The sequence below is a fragment of the Saccostrea echinata genome, unplaced genomic scaffold (assembly GCF_033153115.1).
Source record: "Saccostrea echinata isolate AGI-Se365-2 ecotype Australia unplaced genomic scaffold, CSIRO_AGI_Sech_v1 ptg000008l, whole genome shotgun sequence".
In the NCBI taxonomy this organism is placed as follows: Eukaryota; Metazoa; Mollusca; class Bivalvia; order Ostreida; family Ostreidae; genus Saccostrea; species Saccostrea echinata.
In genome coordinates, this window is record NW_026889757.1 from 5667682 (window position 1) to 5683784 (window position 16103).

At 34.4% G+C, this 16103-nt stretch overlaps 1 protein-coding gene across 1 annotated transcript in view; it reads left to right on the plus strand.

Moving 5' to 3' along the window:
- Positions 1-16103, plus strand: part of LOC133180983 (fumarylacetoacetate hydrolase domain-containing protein 2-like) — a 223724-nt gene that overhangs the window by 163124 nt on the left and 44497 nt on the right. The window lies entirely within an intron of this gene.

A 16103-nucleotide genomic window follows, 5' to 3' on the forward strand; every position in this document is an offset into this window, starting at 1 on the left:
AGAATAACAACATATTGAATGGGTTTTTTTAGGGGGGTGGGGGTATCCATGATATGAGCTGGTTGGTTGAGCATCAACAATATGAGTGGGTGGTATAGTGTGGCCACAATAAGAACAAATTAATAGAGTAGCTGCAATGTAAGCAAGTTGGTAGAGTATCCACAATGTGGGCAAGTTGGTAGAGTATCCACCAAATGAGCAGTATTTACAGTAAGGTATAGTCAGTACAGTAGCCACAATGAGCAAGTTGATAGAGTATTCTCAAAAGCAGGATGGTAGATCCAGTATGTGAGCAAGTCTGTAGAGAATATACAGTGGGTTGGATAATTATTTATAAAATGAGGGGGTTGGTGGTGTATCCATTAAACTGTGTGTTTGTGGACTCACTATCAACAATATGCACAGGTTGGTAGACTATCCACAAATAGAGCAAGTTGGTAAAGTATCCACAATGTAAGCGAGTTCATAGAATATCCTCAAAAAGAGAGGATTGGTAGAGTATTTACAGTAAGATAGGGTTGGAAGAGTAGCAATTATGTGAGCGAGTGAGTAGAGTATCCCCAAAATACGCAGGTTGGTAGAGATCCACATTGTGAGCAAGCTGGTAGAGAATACATGGTGGGTTGGATAAGTGTCCATAAAATGAGTGAGTTGGTGGAATATTCATAAAATAAGTGGGTTTGTAGACTATCCACAATATGAGCAGGTTGGTAAAGTATCCACAAATGGAGCAAGTTGGTAAAGTATACATAATATGAGCAAGTTCATTGAATATCCTCAAAATGAAAGGGTTTGTAGAGTATTTACAGTAAGATAGGATTGGTAGAGTATCCACAATGTGAGTGAAGTTGCAGAGTATCCACTATATACGCAAGATGTTATAGTATTCATAAAGTAAGAATATTGGTAGAGTATCCAGAATAGGAGTGAGTTGGTTGAATATCCACAAAAAGGGTTGGTAATTTACAATATGAGTGGGTTGGTAGAGTACCACAATGTGAACTGTCTGTGTACAGCATCTACACTGTGAGCAGGTCGCTAAGATACCTGCACAATGAGCTAATATTTACACAATATGAGCGGGTTGGTACAGCATCAGCAACATGATCGGGTTATAGTAAAGTATCTACAAAGTGAGCAAGTTGGTAGAGTATCCACCGAATGAGCGGGCTGGTAGAGTATCTACAAAGTGAGCGGGTTGGTAGATAATCGACAACATGATCGGGTTATAGTAGAGTATCTACAAAGTGAAAAGTTGGTATAGTATCCATCCAAAGAGCGGGCTGATGGAGTATCTACAATGTGAGCGGGTTGTTAGAGTATCCACCGAATGAGCGGACTGTTAGAGTATCTACAATATGATCGGTTGCCAAGGGTTTGAATCCACTTCATTTTCTCACATAATCTCCCTCTCGATGATACAATATTTGGATATTTGGGGAAAAAAGAAAAACTTAAACTGGTTAATAAACGAATAAGTTGGGAGATTTTAAGAATTCTTTGACAAACAACTTTCAGCAATGGATATTGTGGTTTACTTTTGTTTTGTTACTTTGTGTTGTATTTATTGTTCATATTGAAGATTTACATAAACTATGGCTTTTAATTTGTATTCTAAATGAGTATTTGTGTAGGGATTATCCAACAAACACGTGGATTAAGATCTGTTTCCGTTGACGTAAAAACCATTTATTGAAATCTGAGAAGGGTAATGTTATGAAAGTTTACTGTTAACAGAAAAAAATATGTCAGCAACGATGATATACCTACAAATCATAATGTTTATGAATGGAACACCCTTGAGTCTGTCAACCGTGACAGATATTCATTGCTGCACATGGATATCAAGATAGATTATTATACCTGATAGTGATCCAAAAGAATCACCTTTCAACCCTTCATAATTCAATCATAAGATGTCTCCCCATTTTATTTGCATTTTATGTAAAACTTCAACATTTACCTGTTATAAAGAGTACACAGGAAGGAGGTCTCGGACCATTAAATGGTAATAACTATGGTCCTTTCAAATCTATTAATTTAAAACTTTCCTCTTCTAAAAAAAATTTCAAATGACATATTGTAATTCGAATTTTACCTTAGAAAAAAAAACACACTTCAAATTTTATGTTTTATAATTCAATCATCATATATGTAATAGATAGTAAAAGGTTAAGTGATTGGAACTCTTCTTTTGTAGAGGAAAGAAATGAATAGTTCATGGGCTTCCCTTAGCATTTTGGTGTGCGATGAATCCTTTGACAGTTTAATAGATATCAAATCGGGCCATCCAACAGCGTTTTGTTTTCATTGGCCAAAAAAGCCCCAATTTCTATACTGAGCAAATATAAATTCAAATACAGCCTTGTATAATCCACTTATGCCGAGCTCATTGACTTTTTACTTTGCATTCATTTCCATTCATCCAAGCTGGGACTATTAATGAAAAGAGAGAAATGGGGGTATTTATCAATTTGAAAAGTCATCCAAAATTCATGTGTCATTTTCATTCTTTTCAGTGTTGATTAATAAATTCACTTCATACGAAGGTTGACAAATATTTTTCGCGCTCCATTTAAAAGTAAACACATTCCCTTGGAAGCTCATTCCAGCAGGCTTCATTCCACAAGAGTCACCCACTGTTTTAATGGAATAAGAGTATCGTCAAGGTGTTCGGTTTCCCATTCATTTGATGAAAGGGGATAGAGTAAAAGTTGTCAAAAACCTGGATTTGAAGACTTCACAGTGTGACCGTCTACAAATAAAACCTGCCTTCACACCTTAAGTACGAAGTTTATCCCTACTATGCTCTCAAGAGCTCCTTGGGTTTATAGGATTAAAATAATCTAATCTGTAATCAAAACCATTTCTTTTTATTAATAATTTGAAACATTTATTTTCTCTTTGGACAAGCATTAACTTGAAGTTCTGATCAAGTGTGAAATTAACACGCTGATTTAAGACTTTTTTATATAAGCTTCTTAAATCTTTTGTTTATTCCTAATACTACATTATAACCTCAAGAGTACTAGTATGTGCTTCGATTAGAGTTTTAAAAAGTCAAACTAAGTCAGAATGCTTTGCAAATTAAGACTTGGCTAATCCTGAACAAATCTTTGAAGCCTTGATTTTCTAACAGTGTCTATTTTATTAAATATAAAAGCATTTAATTCTTTCAAACATGACACTTAATTATTGAAATCATCGAGGAGATCAACAGAATATTATATCTACCTTTTTTGTTATTGATACAAAAAATTCATCAAAATTTTGTTTCATTACATAAACATTTACAGGTTTTGACATTTGAAGAATTTTTGGCAGCTATTTGATACGAGTATACGTGTTTTAAGGGGTCGTTTATCGAAAATGTGAATTTAGGCAAAAAAAGGAGATATTCTTCTTTAACAAGTAAAAAATTCAGTATGGTAACAAGATTCTACGCAGGTCACATGGGTAATTGATAATTAACTCATTCTAGCTAACTGTCAAAAAGCTACACAAAAGTTATGAATGCACCCTCGGGGAAACCTCTGATGGTTCTTGTCTTCTCGGACTTTAATTTTTAAGAGCAGTATTTAGATCCATGAATTCATGCAAGTAGGTATAGATTAACTCCCCCCAAACTAATGATGATGAATGATTATATTGTTTACCTCCATTTAACAAGTTTTACCTCCGATAAGCACTAGACACTTGTATCCCAGGAATGAGGGGAGGTCAGGGTCTCTCCACCAGGAACTCAGTTTCTCCTGTCTCAGAGTAGTCTTATAGGTCAGCTGAATAAATAGTTTTGAGGTTTGCACTTACCGATATAATCTCAACATTTTATATTTGGAGTATCTTTTTTATACCATTTGCCTATACAAACTATAAAAATATACCAAGGCCATCAGAAGAAGGGGTGTGGTGGGTACGATCGCATCCATCTTTTAAGAAAATCTCGAAAAATATTTATTTTTGAAACAAAATAAATCCATCGATCTGCAGTTTAAAGTAATACTGATTGGATTATTTTCGAGAAAAAAAAATACTTCCATAAAATTAGAAATCATCAAAAATATTATCCATTTAAGAAAATTTTCTTACTTAGAAGTTGCCATCCCCTTTACAGAAACTTGGTTCTTCAGTATATCATGATACCGGAGTATTCGCATCAAGCTACAATGACTATGACTATAGTTCAAATTTTTTAGAACATCATCAAAGATTTGAAAAAGTAAAATTGCACCAAAACCACGTATACACAGTATTCAAATAGATATCGTGAATCAACAATATATGCGTGAGCCGTCAATCATTTCACCTGCATGTGAGTACTTTATCATATGTAATAATTTTTGTTAGATATGGAAGAATCAAGGATGGTTTTGGCGGAAATTGGGGCACATCTAGTATGAAAATTTCACTTCAGATAATTTTACAACGCAAACTTGGTTGAAAATAATTTTGGAACCCCCCCCCCTCCAGCTAATAGGGGAAAGTCTTCAACGTGACATCTTGGGGAAATGGTTATGAATTAAGGTAGTCCGATCCTCAGATCCTGAAAATCTGGAGTTGAGTAACTGGAAATGCTAACAAAAATATCTGAATTCTCAGACTAATGTGTATTTACCCATGGTATTTCTTCAGAGTTCAACATTATAATTAAACATATTATATAGGGAGAATTATCAGATCTCAAATATATTTTCAGAAAACACGAATGAAAGCACCCGTTATGCATTTTCTAATTGAAAATCGATTAATAAATATATTTTAGGATTAAAACCTGTAAGCATCCAGGCATTTGGGGAAAATTAAATATTTACTTCAATTGTTATATAATACATAGAGTTAAAAGCTTGTGCTATCTTTGCAAGACATGGAAATTGTTGTACGAAAAGATTTCAATTTCAAACTTTATTTCGAAACTATTTATTTTAATAATATATTTAAGAGTTATCGTTTCTGACTGATGGGCAGATATCCTTAAACCTATTTTCTTTTAAAACGAATATCATCCAACGCATCGCCCTATCCTCCTTCCATTTAGTGTTATAGAAATTTTTCTTGAAAATATTCGTAACATTACCATGCACAAGAAATGGCAATATTTTTGGAACTTCAATTGACATAAAATGGCAAAGTTGGGACCATTTAAGAATTATTTTGGTGTAAACTGAGATGCTTATGTTGGCTTAGCTATTGGCAATATTTTTAATTTAACTGAAAAAAATCGGTCACTCAAAAATATTCAAAATATCTAATTTAATACTTACCACAAAACAACTAATTTAAAAATTTGTGCAAAATTAGGTTCTGGCAGATTCGCTGGAATTCTATGGTGGTAAATACTAAATACCGTGTCAATATATACGCCTAATAAGACTGAATGTCCTTTGAGGAATTAATATCTACTGCCTATATATTTCATGCGCGGATCTAGAGGGGGGGAGGGGGGAGGGTCCGGACCCCACCTGGAATTTGCAGAGTTATTAAAGTATATACATTATGCTGAAGCCAACAAAAATTACTTTGGAACCAACTCCCCCAGAAAACGTGGACCCCACCACCACGAAATGGGTTTTTTCATGTTTGGGAAATGGGAAATGGATTTTACGGGTTTTTGTTTGTTTGTTTGTTTGTTTGTTTGTTTTAGTGAGGGTTTTTTGTTTGTTTGTTTGTTTGTTTGTTTTTTGTTTTTGTTTTGTTTTGTTTTGACTGGAATGGAACACACCCCCCCGGAAAAAATCCTGGATCCAAGCCTGTATTTAATGTTATATTTTGATTCTTAAAAAAAAAACCTTGAGGCAGAGCCCCTTCCCCCTCCCCCCAGTGTTTATAGTTACTATGTGGATGTAAACGTATTCGTATTTAGACTGCTGGTAAAGAATGAACATGAATACTTTTTCATAATTTAGATTATTCAGAAAAAGTTTGAATAATAAATCTGCTGGAAACGACATTCCTTAACATAACATATATATTAAATATAAACATGTAATATGATCTAATTATTAATAAATTTCACAACTTCTGCTTGCTGTCCACCCTAGTCATTTCTCGCCAAAGTCACAAGAACTGTAGCCTTCCGTATAGATTATCGCGCCACAGTAAAATCATTCCCAAAATTATTTTGGCATATTGGTGTAAAGTTTTATTCTTTTCATGCGTCTCGACATAAATGAGCTATTTCGGTTTTAAAATGATGTGTAATTTCCGCAATTTTGATTTTTGCTGTCTCATGTTCTATTCAAGCATTGGGGCTCAGAAAGTCTTCCCTTCACCACAAAAAAGTACCATAGAGGTGGAAAACTTTGTTTACTTTGATCCGTTATCATGGACAAAAGAGACATTTTACATTGTTAAATCAGAAATCTGTTTCATTGTTAAAATTGGAATGAAATGTCTATCTGTGATTTAGTTGAGAAAGCAGGTGAAAATGAACCCCCTCAAAGCTTTTCTTTATCCCTGTTAAGCCCCCATGGACCGTCAACTTATGAAAATATGACAGTTTTCAACCCGTCGTGGCACCAGATTGCAGATTGTACGTTGTATTCTTTTCGATTTGTCGTCTGCGACAGGTGTGCTACCCTACGATCAACATTGAACAATGTCATTTGAGTTTACATTATATACAAAAGTGCATTCTTTTACAGACTTATTCAAATATTTAGTTTACTTTTAAAGCTGTGCGCAAAATTAAAGAGACAAGCTGCATAAAAGAGGCATAACTCGTGCATAAATTTGAACATTCGTATGCATGGTTAGACAAGAAAGTGAACAAAGAAAACTCAAATGCAACAAAATTTCCTGAGAATAATCAGTTAAGAACAAGTTAGCGTAAAATCTGCACAACACGCTTTAAGTTAACTGAAATATGAAGATAACAAATAGTAATCAAGCTCAAAAGTTCATTGAAACAATACATGATACAAGATATTTTATTACCAATCGTGGGCCCTGGAAGGCATTGTTACACATAAAAGTACAATTTTAACATTATCACAACAGAAAACAATAATAATGAATATTTATATATAACTATAATCAAGCTAATACAAGTTAGGAGCAGAGCAAATATGGACCTCTAAAAACATCAGAGGTAGGATCAGGTGCCATAGAGGATTAAGCATCCCTTGTAAACAAACTGAAACAACTGAATTATTGTACATCTTAGGTGCTTGCATACACCAAAGTAGCCGCAATTTTTTTGTAATGAGGGCACAGGGAATATTCCCACCATCCAGTAATGCTCCGTAATGTCCCATTTAACGTGTTTTCAATTCTAACTCTTCCTTTCTTATTAGAATATTTCACTTGCATAAGCCCTTGAGAATACTAAAAGGGGAAATGACTACCGGGTGTTGTAGAGCAAAACTTCCACAATATCAAAGAATTCCCCGGATTAATTGCTATACATTGTAAGTTTTGCTACATGTATGTAACTAGCAAAAATTCTGTATGTCAGACCTTCCTTTTTTTGTCCCCCGCTTTCACTGAAAGTGTGTGTGTGGGGGGGGGTATTAATTTGGATCTGTCCGTCGTTCCGACTGTCTGTCTGTCATTCTGTCTGTGTAAGACACTTTCGTTTCCGGACGATATCTCAAGGAGCCTTCGAGCTTTTGCAATGAAATTTTATACCACAATTCCCTATGGCCTAAACATAACCACTTTTGATTTTGAGGTAAAAAAAATTAAAGCTCAAGGCCGTAAATTCATACATTCTGCTTGTGTGTAACACTTTCTTTTCCAGGCGGTATCTCAATAAGCCTTTGAGCTTTTGCAATGGAATTTTATACCACAACTTCCTATGGCCTAAAAAAGACCCCTATTGATTTTGAGGTCAAAAGGTTTAAGGCCAAGGTCTAAATTCATACATTCTGTTTGTGCGTAACGCTTTCGTTTCAAGAAGATATTTCAAGAAGCCTTTCAGCTTTTGCATTGAAATTTTATACTACAACTCCCTATGCCCTAAAGCAGACCTCTATTGATTTTGCGGTTAACATGTCAAAGATCACGGTCATAAATTTATTCATTCTGTTTGTGTGTAACACTTTCGTTTCCGGATGATATCTTTAAAAGTCTGTGATATTTTTCAAAGACAAGGCCTTTCCAGAAATACTCTGATTTTTGACCCATTGAACGTGACCTTGAAGTTTAACCTCTTTCCAAAAGAATTAAAATTGGTAGTTACTTTTGAAAGAAAAGGGAAAGGGCTTTCATATTTTACAAGTTCATCACATATGACAACACCACCTAAGTAGTACTATCAATTTTGACCTCATGACCTTGACGTTTGACCTACTTTTCAAAACATTTTTGATTAGACCGCAGCTTTTGCAATTGAAGAGACAAGAGGTCCATGTTTTTACATATGAGCATTACGTTGTACTTGTGAAAAGACATTTTGGAATGTACTATGACTTTTGACCTCATAACCAAGACCTCGAAGTTTTACTTTCAAGAATTTTAATCTTAATTGGTCGTAAGTTTTGCAACAGAATATATTGCTTCCAAAATTAAAACATTTTGTGCGTGATAAACAGACAAACCAGGACATATAAGACAGTTACAATATACCATAAATCAGTACACCCCAACCAATAAGACCCCGAAAGCGGTAGACCACAATTCTCTGAATTTACTTGTTACATCAGTATTTCCATTAAAATGGAATTCAAATACTGTATAGGGGATTAATTTCACGGGTTGTAATTTTCACGTTTTTCTCTCCTCGGACACGATCGCGGTTTGTTGAATTCGCGGAATCGGTATATCATAAAAGTTACCTCCTTTGTCTTTATCAGTGTAACCCATAGTAAAGCTAGAACGACATTTATCAGCGTTAGGTATTCACTTCACGAACAGGGTAGGTTTATATAAAATGATTAGGTTTAGTAGTTAATTGATGATTAATCAAAACATTTTTTACTATAAACGTCAAATGACTTTCCTATAAGTGCATGTGTACGTACATCTTTCCGAAGGTATAACACATCGCAGCAACAAAAAAAAAAAAAAAACACTGGATGCTAATCAATGTATTAATGTAGGTAGACGTAATGATATCCTTCCATATCTTCAGCAAGTTCGATAGTTATTCGAATAATATTTTTTAAACCAAAATTTCCATAAAAACTAATACGCATAATGCTAATGCAGGTAACAAATACACGTGGTAACGTTACGCACGGGTAATCAAAACCGATGACCCATGCGTTTTGACTGATGAAACATGTATCTATTAAAACAGCTGTTGAAGAATAAATACAGGTAATTAGCTGCTTATTTGAATTAAAGTAAAGCGTGATAATTAAGATAATTGAATGACAAATACTATACTCGTAATTACTGAATGATCATGTACTGTACGTATATATACCTATAGTAGTCTATTCTCAAATTTCCAAATAAAACATCGAGATTTAATATTTAAAACTTATTCACTGTTTCTTGAATTCACGGATTTATTAACACCGTGAATATAGCGAATATTAACACCGCGAGTTATTTTCCCCCTATACAGTAATTAAAGGTATCATTAATTATTTGAAGATATATATTCAATTATATTGCTCTTATCAATTGAATTGATGCACATATCAATGCAATTGATAAGAGCAATACAGTAAAGCACGGTTTTAGCGAACACGCTTATAATCAATTTCGTTTTTAACGAATCGAAATTGCTCTTCCCTTCGCTAGAAGCGTGTTTTATTGTACTTGATTGGATGCGCGCATTAATTAATTTGATGAGGACAATAATTAATTTGATGCACGCATCAATTCGGTTAATGCTTTCCATGCACGGATCAAGGGGGGGGGGGGGGCGGACCCCCCTTGAATTTGCAGAGTTATTAAACGTATATACTGAAGTAAATAAAAAATGACTTTGGACCCCCCCTCCCCTAGAAAACGTGGACCCCACCATCCCCACCACGAAATAGGTGGTTTTAGGTGTTTTTTTCATGTTTGGGAAGTGGATTTGTACGAAAGCTATTAGGATCAAACTACGGTAAAAAAAAATATAAAAGGCGTTATAACGCCTTGCGAAAAAAGGCGTAATAACGCCTTTTGAAAATGCGTTATAACGCGGAAAAAGGCGTGATAACGCAAATAAAGGCGTAATTACGCCTTTCCAAAAGGCGTTATAACGCGAAAGAAGGCGTTATTACGCCTTTCCAAAAGGCGTTATTACGCCTTTCCAAAAGGCGTTATAACGCCTTTCCAAAAGGCGTTATTACGCCTTTCCAAAAGGCGTTATTACGCCTTTCCAAAAGGCGTTATTACGCCTTTCTAAAAGGCGTTATTACGCCTTTTAAAAAGGCGTTATAACGCCTTTCCAAAAGGCGTTATTACGCCTTTCTAAAAGGCGTTATTACGCCTTTCTAAAAGGCGTTATTACGCCTTTCCAAAAGGCGTTATTACGCCTTTCTAAAAGGCGTTATTACGCCTTTTATAATGGCGTTATTACGCCTTTTAAAAGGCGTTATTACGCCTCTTTTTTTCAATACATGACTTACTTAGCCCACCCTGGGGGCTGATTATAATTAGATTTCTAGGAAAAAAGATTTTTAAATGTGTAAAATATTTTCAGTGTTAAACCAACTTAGTCCTTCTCTGATGCCAGACGCTTCTACCAAGGTGTATGGATTTCAGAAATTTTGTTGAAGGCTAATTGCTCATTATACCTATGCAAATACTTTGCCTGTTTTTTACCAAGAGGAGAGAAAAATATTTCAAATTTGACATGAATTTTTTATACGTGGCTAGCAGGGCCCAAAGCTGGTTCTGCCTATATCCTGGATTTTCAAAAGTAGAGTGTTGACTTCTCTTAATATGCCTGCAAAATGCAAACAACTGTCTGCGAGATGTGCAGGAATATAGAAAATACTATAATTTATTATATAATTTATAATATTAAAACTATAATCTAAATATTGCATAAATAAAGATGGCTTTGGTGCAATCTTTCATATATTTACTTTTTAAAAATAACGCCTTTCAATTTTTGGATACAACTCCTTTTCAAACAGTCCGGTAGTACGGATGATTCCCCCACCCCACTTTTTGGGAGAATAGTCTTGCTATAGTTTAAATATAAAAAAATCATTAATTGATTGCTTGGTTCCTTAACATTTTGTTGCAGTATGGTTAAACTCGGGCAAGTCATTGCATTTAAAAAATGTTTTACCGAAAAATTAGAAAAAGTTTCCCCTCAAGTTTAGGCAGTTTATTTTTTTCGGAAGGGGGGGGGGGTTCTTGTTTTTTTGTTTGCTTGTCAATTTTATGCCCCCCCCCCCCCACTTTAAAAGCACGGACATAATAATGGCCCTTCAAAAGGCATAATAACGCCTTTTTGAAAGGCGTATTAATACCTTTTAAAAAGGCGTAATAACGCCTTTTCGAAAGGCATAATAACGCCTTTTGGAAAGGCGTTATAACGCCTTTTTAAAAGGCGTAATAACGCCTTTTGGAAAGGCGTAATAACGCCTTTTGGAAAGGCGTAATAACGCCTTTTGGAAAGGCGTAATTACGCCTTTATTTGCGTTATTACGCCTTTTTCCGCGTTATAACGTCTTTTCAAAAGGCGTTATTACGCCTTTTTTCGCGTTATAACGCCTTTTGAAAAGGCGTTATAACGCCTTTTAAATTTTTTTTTACCGTAGTTTGATCCTAATAGGCTTTCGTATTTTTGTTTTGTTTTGTTTTGTTTTGTTTTGTTTTTTTTTGCTTGTCAAGAAATTTTTGGGTTGGAATTTTTTTTGACTGGGGTGGACCCCCCCCCCCCCCCTGGAAAAAACTCCTGGATCCGCGGAATTCTGCCTGCAAAAAGTAATTTAAAAGTTGGTATAAATGATGTGTTTTTTTTTTTTTATTGAATTTAAGATATCTTTAGTTAGTTATAAAATACTTTGAGGAATTATTCAATTATTGTGCGGATTACTAGTAATTGATTTGTTGTACGCATCAAATTGAATTGATGGAAGCAATACTTGAATATACACGCATCAGATCCAATTATTAAGTGTCTTCTTCTATGATATGCGCATCAATTTAGCAAAATCATTAATTATAAAAACAATTGAATTAATGCGTGCAATTATTCATAATTGATATCCTTTATTTGAAAAGCTCTTCATATTAATTGTTGCGCGCATTAAATGCATTGAGATATTTTCAGATTATTAAAGATATCTTCCGACATTTTTTCTTGGTTTATGTAAATTTGGTGCTTCATATAACGTACGCATTGAAATTTAGTAATCATTAATAATTCCTTCTATCAGGTGGTCTTTTTTCTTTAGTTTTCTTACAAAGAATGATAAAATGACTTTTTGTAAATAGAGTTTGGCTTTGTGACACAATCATAGATAACTTTCAAAATGTGGCACATGTAAAGAGTTATTTTTCTTTACTTATCAATTATTGTCGGTCTCTGTTGACAATCAAAACTGCCTCTCTTTAGTATATGTGTCTTAAACTGAAAGAAAATGTGGTGGTTTGTCTTGCTTCTATAGAAAGTTAGTAACTGTTTACTAAATTCTTGATTATCAGGGGTCAAAATTGAGAGTCGCTTACACAGGTGCTTGTGGACAGGAACCCCCCCCCCCCTGAATATACACCCTGGCCCCAAGGATATTTTTATTCGTCTTTTACCATAAATTAATTTTCTAGTACACATTTACAATGTATTCCATATGAAAAATCCAAAAAATAACGTAGAATTAACGTTTTATTAAAAAATATCATACCAGGGTGTATATTCGGGGGGGGGGGGAGGGGGGGTCCTGTCCACAAGCACTGTGGTCGCTTAAGGTTGATAATATTCTTAGATTTTAATAAAAGAGCTCATCAGCTTTGAATTCATGATATTTGTAATCTGAACCCTCTGTAGACTTTTTTTTTTTGCAATGTACTCGTATAATTCACAAATGAAGATAAAGTTACTGTGATATCGCCAATGTTGTGGTTTGATTGATTGATTGTTGCTGTTTTACGTCCCATTCGAGAATTTTTCACTCATATAGAGACCTCACCATATACCGGTGAAGGGCTTCAAATTTAGACCTTTACTCGGCACTTAGGGCCATTGATCAGTGAAGGTATACTTCATCGTGCCAACGCCTGCCGTGACACGGGGCCTCGATTTTTAAGGTGTCATCCGAAAGACCCGCTACTTTCACTTCACAGTGCCGAGCGCTTGGCGAAGGAACAGTTGCTACCTCTTTTTATCGACTTAGTCGCGGCCGTGATTCGAACACACGACCTTCCGATCACGGAGCGGGCGCTCTACCGACTTAGCTCCGTGACGGTGTTTTGTGGTTTGAAGAGACCCACAAATTCACGTCCTCCTCTATGAAATGTAGAATTTCATACAACAATAACATGTTTGACTACCAACCACGAAATCAATTTTCTCATATACCAATATTTTTTCCCAACCAAAAATATTGACCATTTGAAAATAAGTGATTTTACAGTATTGTGACATAATCGTGTTCAAAAATCCAGACGTGTAAATTCACAATTTGTTAGATTGAAAAATATCTATGAAAATAGTTTGAAGACGTTTTTCATGCCTCTCTGCATCTCAACTATAACCGTTTCGGGCTCTGGCATTTATAAAATGTACTAGTTTAGGCGAGATGAATATTCGAAAAAGATATTAACTAGACACTGTAGTTTTTTGGCCAAATGTCATTTTTTTACAGTAAAAATGTGTAAAATTCAGACTCGCGAACAGACGCATATTGAATACAATTTGATTTGTGTTTGATTTTTCACAATGAGGTACATTGTACTTAAATCGTTAAATCGTGACAGTTCGTCATACTTTAAGATCAAATGTAGAAATATAAATATAAAATTTTCAATCTTAAAAAAATGTAAATTTACACCTATGGATTTTTGAACCCCATAAGTAACACGTACATTCACTGACAAGGTTTAACGCGTAGGCTAAACTGTTTTCGCGTTTGAGCCCCCCCCCCCCAAGTTACAGAAATCTTTGTTAAAATGCTTCGCAGCTCTGTTAAGGCTGCATAAAGGGGGCGGGGCCTAATTTATACGGGAAAAGTTTACTGTGACATCACACAAATATAGCAATTCCTCACAATATCAGAAAATGAAATAATTTGCGAATCTAAACTGCATAAGAGTAATGAACTACATCAAAACTTACCACTGCATTCATTTTTGTCGCTAGTTAAATCCCACACAGCAAGATATAAACAAGTCACTGATCGCAATGCACTTGTCGACATGACGTCATCATGGTAAAGTTTGACGCATTTTATGTGCAGTGAGAGGCGGATCAAGTAATTTTTTCACAGTGAAAAATGCATTTTATTATTAAACAGAATATTATTTGAAAATCTTAGGTAGACCATTAATACAAATCCGAAACATTTGTTCAGTGTCATTATTTAAAAACTATCGAGAGAATGTTTTGAATTAATTCTACCGTGTTTTGTCTACAGGGTGTGCATGATTCACGCCGAGGTGCCTCATGAAACCGCCTTTTCGCAAGGGCATACACTTAATAGATCTTGACCATTTTTTGAATATACATAATTGACATATTCCTTAACTTGAAAAGTGCTGCTGCTTTCCTGAAATCGATAGCATAACTTAATAAATACATAAAATACTTGGTGAAGGTCACACATACTTCGTCATTAGCAAGATAACATGAAATTTAAACTAATAAAATGCGAATTCTATTTAAAGCAGCAGCACTTTCCATAAACTACAAGCTATGTAGAAACAATCTATTACTTTAATTTTTAATTTTAACTAGGGTATGCCCTTGCGATATTGAAATTTGTTTGTGACCTACATACAGTACACATTACATGCATTTATCACGTGACTATCAAATAACGTGACCAAACCAAATTCAGTACAGAGCGAGGTATACAATGTTATTTCAAAGAGTGTTAAAGTCATAAGATAATATAGTACCTTTATAAAATTAAAATTCATTTTAAAAAGGTATGTATTTATGCACGTTTATAGTCTGTTGATTTCTACGAAGTACGCCTTAACAGTGCTGCGTTTTGCTTTGTTCTGCTTTTTTTTTATCATCGTTGTAAGTATATAGTTAATTTCTTTACTTTTAAATAGCTAGTTATTTTTAAACACTGTATTTTCCACATATACACATCAGAAATAACCATACATCGCGTTTGCAAAATGATTATAAATGGTTAACTCATTTACAAATATGGAAAATTACACTTTTTTAAAGGTCTGTGGAAAGTATTTGTAAGTAATATATGAATACTACATTGATGGAAAGTATTTGTATTTATCATATGAATACATCATTGATCAATATATCGACAGTATTCACGATGGCTTAATGTTCGCGGAAAGTTCTTTGATCGCGAACATAGTGAAATTAAAAGCATCGCAATGTATTCCACTTTTACAGTATAGTGATGTATACCTTTCATGAAAACAGATATCTTGAAAACGTAGCTAAGAAAAAATCTTGATACATAATTCTGTAAAATGTCAAACAAATGAAATATCTTTAAAAAATTATGAAAAAAAATATTTAATTTGATTAAAGTGATATATGCATATATATGCAGAGAGGCTGAATGTGCTTGAAGTAATAAAAGAGAAATATCTCGTATATAGTTTAAAAAGTATTTCTCGTGAATTTATAGCCGGAAACAGAGCAAAAATTTTTAAATGATATACATGTAGTTCAGCATATCCAATGCAATGCTCCGCCAAGTAAATCTACTAATAGTGATAGGTGCTTTCCATTTAAACCTGGTGTAGGCGAAATACTAGGAAAGGGCACTATACCTCTTATCCAAAACCAAATAAAGTCTGATTTTTGCATAAGGTCTTTGAATTCTAAACTGAAGTCATTTGACGTACAATAATAATGTATGATAGGCTAAAGGAAGTCACAGGGAACTCGAAATTTCTGTCCTGATAACTGAGATTCTGTATATCCATATAAGGAATATAGTGAAAGTCTTCTTGGCGATTCGTAAAAAAAATCCTTATAAAGATTTCCTTACAAGCGAGTTCTTTATAACCGACTTTTACTGTACTTATATAAAGCGCCCTTTCCACAGTGATCACATCATCTG